The 14,302-nt window shown below is 41.1% G+C and overlaps 2 protein-coding genes across 6 annotated transcripts in view; one reads left to right on the top strand and one right to left on the bottom strand.

Annotated features, from left to right (window-relative positions):
* Positions 1 to 14,302, bottom strand: part of LOC132993457 (AT-rich interactive domain-containing protein 1B-like) — a 173,160-nt gene that overhangs the window by 77,406 nt on the left and 81,452 nt on the right. The window lies entirely within an intron of this gene.
* si:ch211-195o20.7 (cytospin-A) overlaps positions 4,966 to 14,302 on the top strand; it is a 404,502-nt gene continuing 395,165 nt past the window's right edge. The window contains exon 1 of the mRNA XM_061063326.1: positions 4,966 to 4,975. The gene's annotated coding sequence lies outside the window, so the exon portion shown is untranslated. The remainder of the gene's footprint in view (positions 4,976 to 14,302) is intronic.

The following is a 14,302-nucleotide window of genomic DNA, read 5'->3' as shown; positions in this document are numbered from 1 at the left end:
ATTTCGACTAGAACCAGGGAAAAAAACATTCAACTTAAAGTAAAGGCTGGTAACAATTCAATATCACACGGTGTAAATTATACAGGAGGCTGCTCCATTATGCATTTGTAATCAAATGTAGCCAAACCGCGCTCACTATTTTTTACGTGCATAGACTCTCCACTTTGCATAACAGATATAGCCCATACTGCAGTAACGGCATTATGGGAAATCACCTTGTGTCTCGAGGTGACCACAGGGCCGCTATGTATGGACGGTGATGTTTTGCAGCCACTCCAACTAAATCACAGCGGAGTAAGTTCGTGTTCATGAATACTGACACAGAAGTGTTCATGTGTTATTATGTTTGAGCATGTTTATTTTATGTGTGTGTGTGTGTGTGTGTGTGTGTGTGTGTGTGTGTGTGTATATAGGATGTGTGTTTGAACATCTGTATGCACCTCTGCCTCCCTATTCCTCCCTGTTTCCTCTCCATACGGCTCTGTCGTGATGAAGTCCGTCGCAGGGTCCCCGACCCAATATCCCACACCTAATAAACTAATACATCATTAATGAGAGGGAGGAAGGGGGAGGGGGGGGGGGGGAGTGGGATGCAGAGAAAGAGAGAGATGCACTGGCAGGCTATAGCGGGCTATTGCTCCACAGCTCAATAGGCTTTCTAACAAGGCTCTGTCCTTGAGAGAGGCTGCATACTAAAAACTTCTCCGTTGGCCGCCGTGCCAAGCAAGGGGAATTCATAAACAGAGGACAGAGAGAGAGAGAGCGGGGGAGGGAGGGAGGGGAGGTAAAGGAGAACAGATGAGAGAGAGGCCCTTAAAGATGGGAAGGAGGCAGACAGAAAGAGAGAGAGACAGAGCGAGGGAGGACGATGAATCATGTCATGCTTTAATTGTCCTTCTCTTATCTGACTGTTTGGTGTGGGTCAGACTGTCTGTCTGACAGACTCCCAGTAATGACACATGATCAATAACCAGTTTATTAGTTTGTTTGTCTGACTATTTCAGCCTGTGGTTGGACTCTTCTGCCATTTGTTTGAGTGTGTGTGTGCGCCTTTCTGAGTGTGTCAAAGAGAGAAATCCCATGTGTATAGGTGGAGAGTAAAAGGGGGGTGCCACTTAGCTTCACAGCGTCTCTGTTCAAACGGATGCTGGATGCCCCACTCATAGGTAGTCACATTGTTTACACATATGCAAAATGCTCCGACTTACAAACATCACCACACACTAAGATAGACGGATAAATCATTTGTAAAGAGAAAGAGCTGGATGTACCCTTGTACTCATGAAAACACAAACACACACACACTCAGGCATGCACGCATGCACAAAAACAGCTCAAATTGGACGTCTCTGAGCAAACAGTGCCGCAGGCCTCATTTGAATAGAGATAATTGAAAATCAGACTTGTTTATCAGGCTTAATAGAATGACAGACACTCACAAAAGAAGGCAGGGAGAGCGAGCTTAGCGAGCATTAGCATAATGTTCATGGCTGAATGGTTACTAGGTCCATTAGGCCAGGGAAGGACATTGGAGAAGTTCACTTTTCATGGCTGGGGCTAAATGCTGAAATATGACTTCATTTTGAGGCGTTACTCGAAAATGATGTATTGGCATTTCAATGCAAACGCAAAGGTTGTGGAGAGGGGATTCGTGGTATATGCTAGATGGAGAAGGAGGAGAGGAGAAGAAAGGAGAGAAGGAGGAGTTTAAAGAGGTGGAGGGATGGTGTGCTGGGAGAGATTTGGGAGACTGTCCAAGATGTTCATTATCTTTGATGCAAATTATCAGACCCTATAATTAGGCCTCTCATATCACTCACTCTTCTTCATTTTCTCCCTATCTTCTGGTGATCAATGACACACAGTATGGGGTGCAGAGGGGTTCTGTAGCCCTCGCGTGGTGTTTGTTTCTCTCTGGACCTCTGGCTTGGCTCAGAGAGAGTGCCATCAGAGTAAAACCCATCTCTGATAGTAACCTATGCAATTAGTCTGCAGGACACATGATGTCACACAAATCTGTAGGAAACATTTCCATTGAGTTGAGCTGACATAAGGGGACACAAGCAAAATGAAGAGAACATACTGGTTTTGTCAAAATGAGTACCAACAGCTGAAATCTCCTGAGTATCATCAAACAAAAAGAAGAGCAAGATTATCCAATGTTTCTTTCTAATAAGGAGCAACGGAATTCTATTATCTGCCAATGTGCAGTGCCCACAATCCATCGTCTCACTACAAAGCTTTTCAGCAGCAAAAAGAAAATACAGCAAACAGGGGAAAAAAAACTGCATGGCAGAGCCCAAATTGCCTCAGGACAGCCCTCAGACGATACAACACTGCCCTTGGCCTAACAAATTAGGACTACTAAAAAAAAGGAAAATCCCATTACCTGGAAGGTAAACCAAAACAAAAGTCTGATTCACTGCGTTCTGCGGCTTAACCAGGGATGATACTGTATCAGATAACATGACAACGGCGGAAAATCAGAAACCTAGCAAGACAATATAAGCAAAACAAAGACATACCGGGAGATAGGAATGGAATACCAACACTGGAGAGAAGGCATTGAATGTTTTATGAAGGAGGCGCTGTGTTTTTCGACTGCAATGTGCCATTTACTGAGAGTCCTTCCCTCAGAATAATGTAAATACAAGGACTTTGCAAGATGAACTGATGGTCCCATCGTAAAATGTTAACTAAGTAAACTACCACACATCTTAAACTGACTGATGAGGACGATGGTCTCGATATTATTGATGATGATGATGGTAATGACGATGGTTTTTGTTTGATAACGATGACTTATAAGATGGTTTCTATACTGATTAGAGCTCTCAAGAACTGCCGTCAACGTTGTGCTTTGCCTCTGGTCACTTCCTGTCAGCACCTGTGTGTCCAATCGGACTCAAAGCTGATCGTTTGCGCTTACTGACATTGTTCCCTTTTTTCTAGATCCTTGCTTGTGTTGTACTTACTCTCTGATGTACGTCACTTTGGATAAAAGTGTCTGCTAAGTGAATTGTAGAATTGTAGACTGATGACTAAAAAAAGGAATTCTTACAAGAACATTTCTCATTTTTATCCTAAATCAGTCAAAAATGTCTGATTAAGAGAGAATTGAATGTGAATTATAACAGAAAAAGGGTTTGGTATATTGCTTTCCCTTGCCCCCAAAGATTAGATCTATTTACTCTACAGTGGTGTTCTATCTAATAATGACTTAAATTCCTCTAGAATGTGCCTGCAAGGATTAGCACTAAAGTGAACAACAGCTAACTGTTATGAGTTAGGGTTAAAGTAATCTACTTTGACCATAGTGCCTAAATGTGTGTGTGTGTGTGTGTGTGTGTGTGTGTGTGTGTGTGTGTGTGTGTGTACTTGAAAGAATAATGTAGCAGAGAGTCAAAGGTGAACCAGAGGTCTTCCTCAGTCGTGTGTTATGTGTGTGTTTTGGGAGGAATATCCTTCTCTTCCCGACAGGTTAATGATGGGATTAGTAGTCTTTATGAAGAAAGAAGAGCACTGAGAGAGTCATCTGGAGGACGTGCTGTTCTCCCTCTAATTGAAATCATTCTCTTTCCTGATATTTACAGTTTATTAGACTGAACTGTGGCTTTAATCAGAACCAAAATTTAAAAGGAAATGCTCGGAGTATGACAGATTCACATCACAAAAGTGAGCCGAAAGAATAGAATGACAAGGGGGAAAATAGCACATTTATCCAAGTTAATATCCAGGCTCACTGCCCTCGCGTCAGAAGAGATATCTAAAGGTAAAAGTCAAAGTCAAGCATCCCATTTCCCCCGGTGAGATAGTGTCATTAGCAAATGGAAGAAAAATGGTGGAATGGAGGGAATGATAACGTGATGGAGGCCCGTCATGAAAAAATAAACACACTTATTTAATGTATTTTTATTATAAACCCGAGGCTGGAAAGTTATGCAATGTCTGACTGCAATTGAGTCATTAACATTTGGTTAAATTGGCAATACAATTAACTGTTAAGGGAAACAAAGAGTACTGTTTTAGGACAACTTTATCCCCTTTAGATTGTTTTAAAAGCTGTGATTATCAAAGAACATGTTACTCAGAAAAACAGACACTGGTGACCTCAAAACGACTTCACCAACAGCAAGCTTCCACTCTACTAATGTGGCAGTCCCTGAAACTCTGACACAAGGCGACAAGGCAAAGGACAGAGGCGGATGGAGAAATATAGAGGCAGAAAAAAAAAGAGAAAAGGAAAGCAGAGGACAATGACATTCTAGCTCCTCTGGGAATAGGGGGATGTGGGGGGAAACAGAGGAGAGGAAGATGAGGAGAGGAAGGTTGGGAAGAAGAGGAGGAGGAGGAGGAGAGGGCAATTTGGTTTCCACTCTTCTCTAATCTAATATGTGTAACTGTGACTGATTCTCTGTCCTAAACCAGGACCCCAGACACCGGGAAAGGGCACCAAACTTCTGCGTTAGCCTGGGGGACATGAAGCAAGGAGGGAGAGGAGCAGGAGAGGGAGAGAAGGAGAGAGAGAGAGAGAGGGAGGGAGGGAGGGAGGGGTGAAGGGCAAAATAATGTGTCAGCTCTGGTGAAAAAGAGCGATAGAACCAATTCCAGAAATGGAAGAGAGATATTCCCAAAGCTTGTGTGTTATTGCCGGGATGTTGGACAAAGCAAATATCTAACACAGCGCAGTAAATCCTCTGAATGTGTTTAGTTGTTGTGAGAGAGGACAAGGACTCCACAGAAAAACACCGAATCACAATTTTTTCACAACACCACAGAAACTTGCTGACTATAAAGTAAAATAAAATGGGTTTTCTTTCAGTATATGTGTTTGTGTTTGTGTGTGTTTGTGTGTGTGTGTGTGTGTGTGTGTGTGTGTGTGTGTGTGTGTGTGTGTGTGTGTGTGTGTGTGTGTGTGTGTGTGTGTGTGTGTGTGTGTGTGTGTCTTTTAGGGCCTGAAAGAGCAGCAGCTGCGGTCGTGTTCGTGACTCCCTCTGCAGCAAAGCTAAGGTTAGCTATTTGCTCTTTTCACACCTCACAGAGTAAAAAAAGGACTTGGAAGCATTGGGGAAATTCAGCTATTAAGACTTCCCAAATCCCTCTTTTCACCGCGGGGCAAAATCCACTATGGCTAGTCCCTGCTTTGAGACACAAATACCTGCCAAACACACATGTACGTACACACACAGCCTCAGACACAGTCCTGCATTCTCCATTAGCTTATTGATTTTAGAGGGGAGAGAAAGGGGTTTAGGGCGAGATCTCTCTACAGGGGACGGCTCAAAAGGCAAGGTCAGCAGAGCTGTACACAGTAAAAACACTCTGATGATTCCTCTAATGTAACCGTCAACTGAGTTTCCAAACAGGCAAGATGCAAGAGTAGCTTCAGCCTTCTAATGTAAAAAAAAAAGTGTACAAAAGTCAGTTTGTATGATTGCTTTAAAAAAAAGTTATTTGTGCTTTAATATGAAAGACTGAGCCTCTCTTTTGCAGAACAAAGGCAAAGACAAAACAAAAGAAAGGTGTCCACCGTTTTTGGAAAAGCAGTTGCACCAAATCCTCAAATTTTCCAAGGCACAAACAAACAAACAAACAAACAACAGACTCTCACTTCAAACACGAGCACAGCATCCAGCAAATGTAGTCACCCATCAAATAAAGACTCAGCAAGCAGCGGGGATGGAAAAACTATTACATGTGCAAATAATAGTTTTCACTGTTTTACCAGTACTGTTACTGACTTTGGTTTGGGGTTTTTTTGGACAGATTTAACTGCAGAATGTGACTTCATCTGAGACGGATATCAAGACAATAAAGGAATACAAGAGGACAAGAACGACAGGATGATTTGCTTCAGCCATTTTAAGCTGTAAGCTCAAGGGAAGAGAAAACCCCAGCTGGACCCGTTTTGACTTTATGATTATTAATCATAACTTTGTTTGGAAACACACCTGATTCACAGTGCACCTATGATATTTGATGTCTTCAGGGTAATGGGCCATGTTCGATGGCAACTGCCTGCGCTCCTCAGTGTCACAAACAATTTAAGTACACCTGAGATTAAGTGAAAACATATACTTCAAGGGCAGTAAATAAGTGTCATATGGCTTGTTTTTCTAAAACGTGTACTCTTTAAGTTAATATTCTCTAGTTATTGAGTCAAAGTAAGGCCTTATCAAAAGGTATTGTGTTCATCTTCCTCCTGATTTAGAATTGTTACCTTTTGGAGAACATTTTGAAGAAGACATTTGGTCATTATGTGTAAAATTACAAGTGTTGAAATAAAGAAAATATATGTGCACGTGTTTTCTTGAGGAGGTGGGGCTGGGTTTGGGGAATCTCGACTCATTGTATCCATTTTATATGCTTTGCATTCTTTGTGATCTAGACACGATTTTGAGGATGCTACTGAAGTATACACATAAAGATGCAAATCCTAGTATTTCACCATTTCCGTCACATTATCTACATGACATTGTGATGTCATCAAAATGGATCAAAACCTGTTGCAGTAATCACCAATGCGATATATTCTGCTCATTGACAGGTTGCCAAATTTAAACATACTCCTAATCCGTGATGGCACATGACAGCCATATATCTCAAATACAACTCACACAAATGTGCCTCACAGCCACTTATACACTCTCGGTGTGTATTCTCAATGTCAAATCACCACGTCTCTTTAGAGCCCAGACACTGCAACACTTTGGCTATTCAGTGTGAAAAATATGGAGACACACTTTTAAGTAACTGTGTGTGTGTGTGTGTGTGTGTGTGTCCAAGCGCATGGTGCATATTCAGTGTGTCAGAGATGAGTAGCCATGCACGGCTCTTAGATAAGGCCTGTTACGGGGCCCTTAGAGGGACAAGCAGAGCTGGGGAGAGGGGGGGGGAAGTCTGTAAGGGCGCATTCTTCTGTGGCGATCAGAGCTCATTCACAAAGCTAGCACTCGCCTGGACTACTCTCTCTTTATCCCCTTCTTACTTTCTTTGTACCTTCTTTTTTTCTTCTTTTATTTAAACCTGATCGCCCACACAAAGCAAATACATTTCAGCCCAGCCAGTATTATATTACTTCTGTATCTTCAGTTATGGATGACCTCTCTCTCTCTCTCTCTTTCTGTGGGAATTGTAAGCATTATTACATGACTTTAGTTGACCACAGTGTGAAGCACTTTGGTCAACCTTGGTAGCTTATAATGTGCTATAAAAATAATGTTGACTCACACAGGGCCCGAGACCCTTAACTTGCTCTTATTCATTTTGTGTACAACTAATATTGGAAAAGCTCATTAATTAGTTTAATTATTTATGAGTTATTATGCAGGGTCTACACCTCTATATAATTCAACAGGACTTCATTTGTGATTAAAGGTGAGTGGAAATTAGTCTCAGACTTATTCGACTGTTCCTCATGATATCATGTGAGGTAATACAACGATAAAAGAAAAATGTACAGCTGACACGTTTCATTATGTTATTCATTTGACAGAGTATAGGGAAGTGTCATAATCTTTTGAATAATATCACTTACCTAAATGATGAAGGAGCAGCACGACCACCAGCAAAGACAAAAAGGAAGAGAAAAAAGCCATGATTATAATGTGATCAGCACTATGATATCGCTGTAATTATTCATACATACCATAGCATTTGCATATAATTACTTCCACACAAAAACATGCAATTCATTAATTTTACATACTGCATTCCAACAGGCATTTGGCGTATAATTACATATGTTCCCAGAAATGTTTCCCAACACTGGTGACACTGCACAGTGTGAGCGTGTGTGTGAGTGTGTGTGTGTGTGTGTGTGTGTGTGTGTGTGTGTGTGAGATGTGCTCTATTAAAGTGGTTGTTGGATCATTAGGGCTTTTGAGATTCACAGTAGATTTCACAGTCTTATAATGACTGTGTTTGCACATGACAGAGTGGGAGAGAGAGGGAGAGAATCAGTGTTATTACCACAGAAATGGAGAAATGAATGAAGTGATAAGAAATAAAAGGGAGAGATATCTTTATAAATGGCAGAAACTTTAACTGTATAATGAGTACTTTACCATGAGAGAGGAAAAAGGAGAGGGAGATTAAGATAAGGGAAGGGGAAGGGGAAAGGGGAAAGGAGTGCACTGATTGGCTGTGGCGATGGCAGTCACTTATTTAGGCCAATAGTGAGACAGCGGCCCTCCACCATTAAAGACCCATCCTGCATGTGCACACACGCTTCCTCTCTTCCATCTCTGTCACACTGCCTCTCAAACTCTCCCTCCCTCACTCACTCACTCCTCCGTCCCTCCCTCCCTCTTTCTCCCTCCTATTTTCAATCTCCCTGCTCTCATTTTAATTACCCAGAACGACAGCGAGGAGCCTGCACGAAAGAAATTAAAAAAGGAAAATGGAGAGCGGCGAGAGGGGGGAGGAGTGAGGATGGAGGGGAAAGTAAAGAATGGAAGGAAGGGGGATGTTGTGTAGCTTCAGATGGGATGATAAACAATCTATCCCTTTAAGTGAATTAGAATTGGAGTAGGGGGGATTTAAAATGGATGAGGAGGGAGGGGGTGATTTTTATCATGATGGCACGAGGTCAATGAGGTTAGAGCGAGGAAAGTCGGATGCTCTAGTCAATGCAAGTGTGAAATCTACCTGTATCTTTTCCAGACACACACAACCTCTTACATCAACATATCTCTCATGGATGTTGAGGATACTTCGATGTTTTACCATGACTGCTATTTCTGTGTCCATGTGTTTGAGTATGCTTGCGTGTAGTACTGTATGTAATGAATGTCCCTTTGCAGGGTCTCAAAGGGACGCAGTAATGTGTCCTTTTTCAGTCTCCCAGGGTGAATGTGTCCCTGTTGTCACACTCTATGTGTGTGTGTGTGTGTGTGTGTGTGTGTGTGTGTGTGTGTGTGTGTGTCAGAGCTTAGCTGCTAGCCTCTGGATTTCCATCAGAACATCTCTGTTGATGCCACTGTTAGCCAGGCATGTAACAGTATCACACACACACACACACACACACACACACACACGCACACACACACACACACACACACACAAACACGCACGCACACACGCACACACACAAAAAGCGACAGGAAGGAAAGCAACACAGAGCAGAAAAGGGGAACGGGGACATGATTTCAAAAGCACCGAAACGAAATCCTCTAGAGTTGAGATCACAGAAACACTAAAAAAAGAAAGAGATGAAAGCGCAGTCGCTCTCTTTTGGAGCTTTTTCAACACACAAAACATCGCAGTGCGTTTCGTTTTTGGGAAGGTATCAGTTCTGCGTTTTTCTTGTTGAAACTCTGTTCGGGTAATACTTTTTTTTTCAACCGGTCTACTTCCTCTTGTGTTGGAACATGATTTGTCGCTCTCATCCCCCTAAAGACAATTTTTAATAATTCCCTCACTTGTCTTTCTCTCTTTTTTTCTCCTCACTCTTGTCATTCATTTCTCCTATTTTATCCTCTCCATACTTTATTTCTTCCACCTTGCTTGCTGCTTCTCTCCAGAGTAGGTTTCTGATTTAAATATTTAGTCTTTTTTTAAGAGCAAGGACAAAATTATTAGAGCTAGTTTCTCTTTCCCTGCTACCTCTCAGTTTCCTCCATCCTGCCTTGTTGTCCTCTTCTCGAGAAATGAAGGTTAGTAAAATATTGTTAATCAGAGCTGTAGGCGGGATTACGGGTGGTGATGTCATCGTCCAGTGTTAATACAGGAAAACCAGCGTCAGAAAAATTACACATTGTTGAGTTGTTCCGACTTAACTCACAGAAATAACAACATATCATTTCTATTATCACCTTCTTTAAGGAACCACTTCCTGAAAAGCTACCGGTGATATGTTGACTGAAAATGATTTTGATTAGGCAAATTCCTCTGTAGCTTATGATTGGTTGATGCAAACATTCCCACCTCCCAAACAGATAACTAACATTAAGACCTCTGCTGGAATTATGTTTAAGTAAAAGCTTAAGTTAGAGTATGAAAAGGTGATAGGAGAGAGAAATTTGTGGAGATTTAGTGATATAGATGAAAAGACAAACAGAAGAAAAATGATAATAAAGCCAGAGAGAGAGAGTATGATGGCGTGGGATTGTGTATGTATATGAAGACTGCAGTGTGTTGGTTGCTCTGTCAGAACGCAGCAGGAAACTCAATGGACTGGGGTCCTTCATTATGCAGCCCGGGCACGGCTGACTGAGGAGCTGCCTGTTTAAACAGCCAAACCAAAATGCAGAGTCGACTTGTGTCACAGCGTCTGTTGCACACACACGCACACACACACACACACACACACACACACACACACACACACACACACACATACACACACACACACACACACACACATACACACACACACACACACACACACACAGAAATTCTTAATGCTTTCATATACAAATCATCCACATTTTCACACTCGTCACACGCACAACCACAAAAATCACACATTTAACTATCCATATTAACACACACACACACACACACACACACACACACACACACACTAATGAACAGACACACGTTCCTGTCAGAGGAACGTTTCACCAACACAGATAAACACTTGACTTGCATTTACATCTGCATGTGAACAAGCACACAAAATCCGACCTGTATGCAGTCAAGCTCACACATGCACGCACGCGCACACAGACACAAAAGGAATCTTATCTTGCAGTAGGGAGAGCTGTGACATCACTGATGCAATTTCATTTATTCTTTGTTTCCTTAATTAAAGGGACAAAACAAGCAACCGAAGGAACGAGAGCGCAGTATAAAAAGAGACAGAAAGAGGGAGAGAGAGCGAGAGAGAGAGGGAGACAGACTGCATGTCTGAAACCAGATGTAAAGCTCTGTTGCAGGAAGGGATCAGCCATCATCATGAAGGATGGCACAGTGTAATGCAAATAGAGTGCTGTAATAGCAGTAACACCAACGCTGTGTTTACGTCGGTCTTTATGCCACATTTTCCAACATTAAGGTTTTACCTGCAGTTGATCTCTATCTGCAGTTGTTCTTAAAAAAAAAAAAAAAGAAGCCAAAGATGAATTACATTCAATGAAGAAACCGATGAAGAAAGAACCATTACAGCAATGGACTAAAACAGATGATAGTTTAAACAAATAAATTAGGGCAAACTTTTTTCAAACAATTTCAATTGTTAATGGTGATTAATCACATTATAAATTTCGTGTTTGAAATTCCATTATTTTGCATTTCAAAACAGTTTTTATTTAGCTTTTATTTTGTATTTTGGACTGTCTCAAGCTTAGGTTAAATTACTTCCTGTTTGGATAAAAACCTGCTTTAATTTTGAAATAAAATAAGGAACTTGCAGATCAAAAGTTCTAGAAGGAATAAAGATAGCTATCACTGGTTACATATTACTTTTGACTTGTCAACTGAGCTGCTTGAAGATGCTACGGTGCTTTAACTATGGTGCGCCACAAGGGACAAAAGAGCATGCGATGAAGATTCAATGATCGCATTGTGATTAACCACTTAATGCTAACAGCTCTAAAATAAATACATTGACTATATATATTGAAATAGTTGGGATGCAGACTTTATTTTGTTCATCCAGAACTACCAAACTGCTAAGTACATCTTCTCAATTAGTATCTGAACTTGTGCAATTTAAATAATAAATAGAAGTGCTATTTCTGAAAGATAAATATGAGTTGAAAACTAAACCAACCCAAACAAGCATATAAATAAAGAGTGTGTATTTATCAATGAATGGATGCTCTGATGTAATCAGCTGATGTTCCATGCACCGATGTCAGTAGCTGACGGGTGTCTTTTGTGTCGAATCAATGCAATGCTAGCAAGCATACCTGACTGCTGATTCAGAGAAGAGGCTTTTAATTGGGCAGTAGAAGACACCTGTTGGTCAAACTCTGAGTCGTTTCGTCAAACATGAAAGCTAATGTTGTCAGTAAGTCTTTGGTAAAGATCAGCCACATGCAGTTTGTCATGTGGCTGACATTTTTCAGAGACATTTCAAGAGAAGTGACTACTAATGACAAATTATGTACATCCAATCACATGGCTCATTCGAAAAACAGACACAAACAAAGAAGTAAGTGAGTAAGAGTGGGTGAGGTGGCTGTGGATTGGTGTGTCTTAGTGCTGGCGGATGTGTCTAATAAGCCATCCTTCCCTTCCAGCGCTCCCAGTATCAAACATCTCCTTCCACTCCAGTCGTTTACCCGCACACTGATCTCGGTGCTTTCGTTTGTTCCAGCGCTGCTGCTTCAAACGCAGACGTGCCTTTTGGGGGCTGCGCACGTATCTGCTCTCTTCCTCTTCCTCTCCTCCTCTTCCTCTCTTTCCCTCCTTAATGTTCCCCTTTTCAAGTCTTTCCCAGGCGTCTGCGCGTCTTTGTCTTCTCCCTCTTTGGTCTTTCAAGTCAAGACAGGTGGGAGCAAACAGCCTGGCAGTTTTCCTCTCCTTTGTATCCTCTTTTTTGTTTTCTTTCTGTGGCTGCTCTTCCTCTCTGTCTCTCTCTCTCTCTCTATCTGTTTTCACAAATTGAGTTGAGAGAAATCCTTGATCTACCATTTCTTAGGAGGGAAGTTAGTCTTAATGAATTTTTGGCAGACAAAAACATCCAAAAACACATGGTCTGATGGATTTAGACTACTATATCTACACAAATATCTACTGCAGGAAACAAATACTGTGACTTTAACACAGATGCTTTATCTCCCAAATAACATTTACACTGATTCACACACCGTTACACGTGTGACACACACACACACACACACACACACACACACACACACACACACACAGACTCACACAAAGTCCAAAGTGCAACTAATGAGAGCAATGTTTTTCTATGAATTGTGCGATTTAAGCCTATTAGGTTAGATGTATAACAGAAGTTGGTGTGTATTACAAGGCTTATACAACATTAAATCCGCTCTATTATTCCTCAAACAAAAAGCCAAGTGAACAAAATCCATATTCACGCTCATTTTCTTTGGGGACTCTTTTCATTTAATATCTACCTGACACCTTCATATCACTGTTCAAAGTTCATCAGTGAACCGAGAAGTTGTTTTATATACATGGATATCCTAAAGGCAGATCTGTTTGAGGAGCCGTTTGATTTATTACAACATGTACAAAATTCTGCTTCATTATCCAGCATTTCGTAGCAATACTAAAATAAAATAGTTTAACCTTCTTTGCCTTTTCTAAGAAAAAAAATAGTTGGGCTAATTTGACCTTAACTTGTCTGAGTTTTTATTTACTGATAATACCACACTATAGCCTCTGTACTTGGGGCGCCCACACTAACCAATAGGCTACCAGCGCTGTGAGTTTTTAAACTTTAACTTTAAGTTTCCTCCCAGTTTGAACTTAGTATGACTGTTGTGTGACGGACCTTTCTGATGAAATCAACTACCAAACAAATTTTAATCAAAAATCTGATTGTACATCATGACTGCTTGCTGTGTCTGACTACTTTCTCTTCATGATAGTGAATACAGTTAAAGTCTTTCAATGTCTTTTGTTTTGTCAGAGGTTTCTTTATCTTAGTGAATAATGCTTCACCTACTGGAAGTATCCTGTACACATGGGTGGTTCGTTAGATTGCTCCGAAACATTGCTGGTGGTTCATGCATTTTGAAACATTTGTCTTTCACCAAACTAACAACACTTCACTGCGCATGGCCTCATCTGCATACATGTCCAATCAGCACCTCTCCCATGTTAATGCCTTATGCACTGCACCAAGGTAAACAAAAAGAGAGAGCACAGTTCAAGGGCAGGGAAACTGCAGCATTTCAGAGCGCTGCTTGTGTTGGTCTTAGCAATAAAGTCGACAAAAACAAACAAACAAAGACAAAAGAGGCTTTAAAATTCAAATCTTTGAAAGAACACAATGTTGATGTGCAGAAATAGATACCTGAATAAATAAAAGAATTCAGTATTTCCTCTTCAGCTGTGTATTGCAGAGGAAGCAGAGAAGCCTTTTAGAAAACCGCAATTCAGCCGTGCAGGAAAACTCTGGGACATTCTGCATTAATATTAAAACAAACTACAAAATATATAATTGAACAGTGAGTGGTCAAAGAGCAGAGCGGGCCCTACAGGAGGAAAGAGCCAAGTTAATTCATGAGCAAAAAATCCTATTAGCATGTGTCTAGTGGCATAAAGCCGTCAGAAATAAACAGAGAGAAGAAAGCTCAATTTAAAATGAAATGCAGACTGCGAGGGGGAAAAAAGGCATTCGCTCCGTCCCTCATTGCTTCCTCTGAATCGTTTT

This window comes from Labrus mixtus, chromosome 18 (genome assembly GCF_963584025.1).
Source record: "Labrus mixtus chromosome 18, fLabMix1.1, whole genome shotgun sequence".
Classification (NCBI taxonomy): domain Eukaryota; kingdom Metazoa; phylum Chordata; class Actinopteri; order Labriformes; family Labridae; genus Labrus; species Labrus mixtus.
This window is presented reverse-complemented; position numbering and strand designations above follow the sequence as displayed.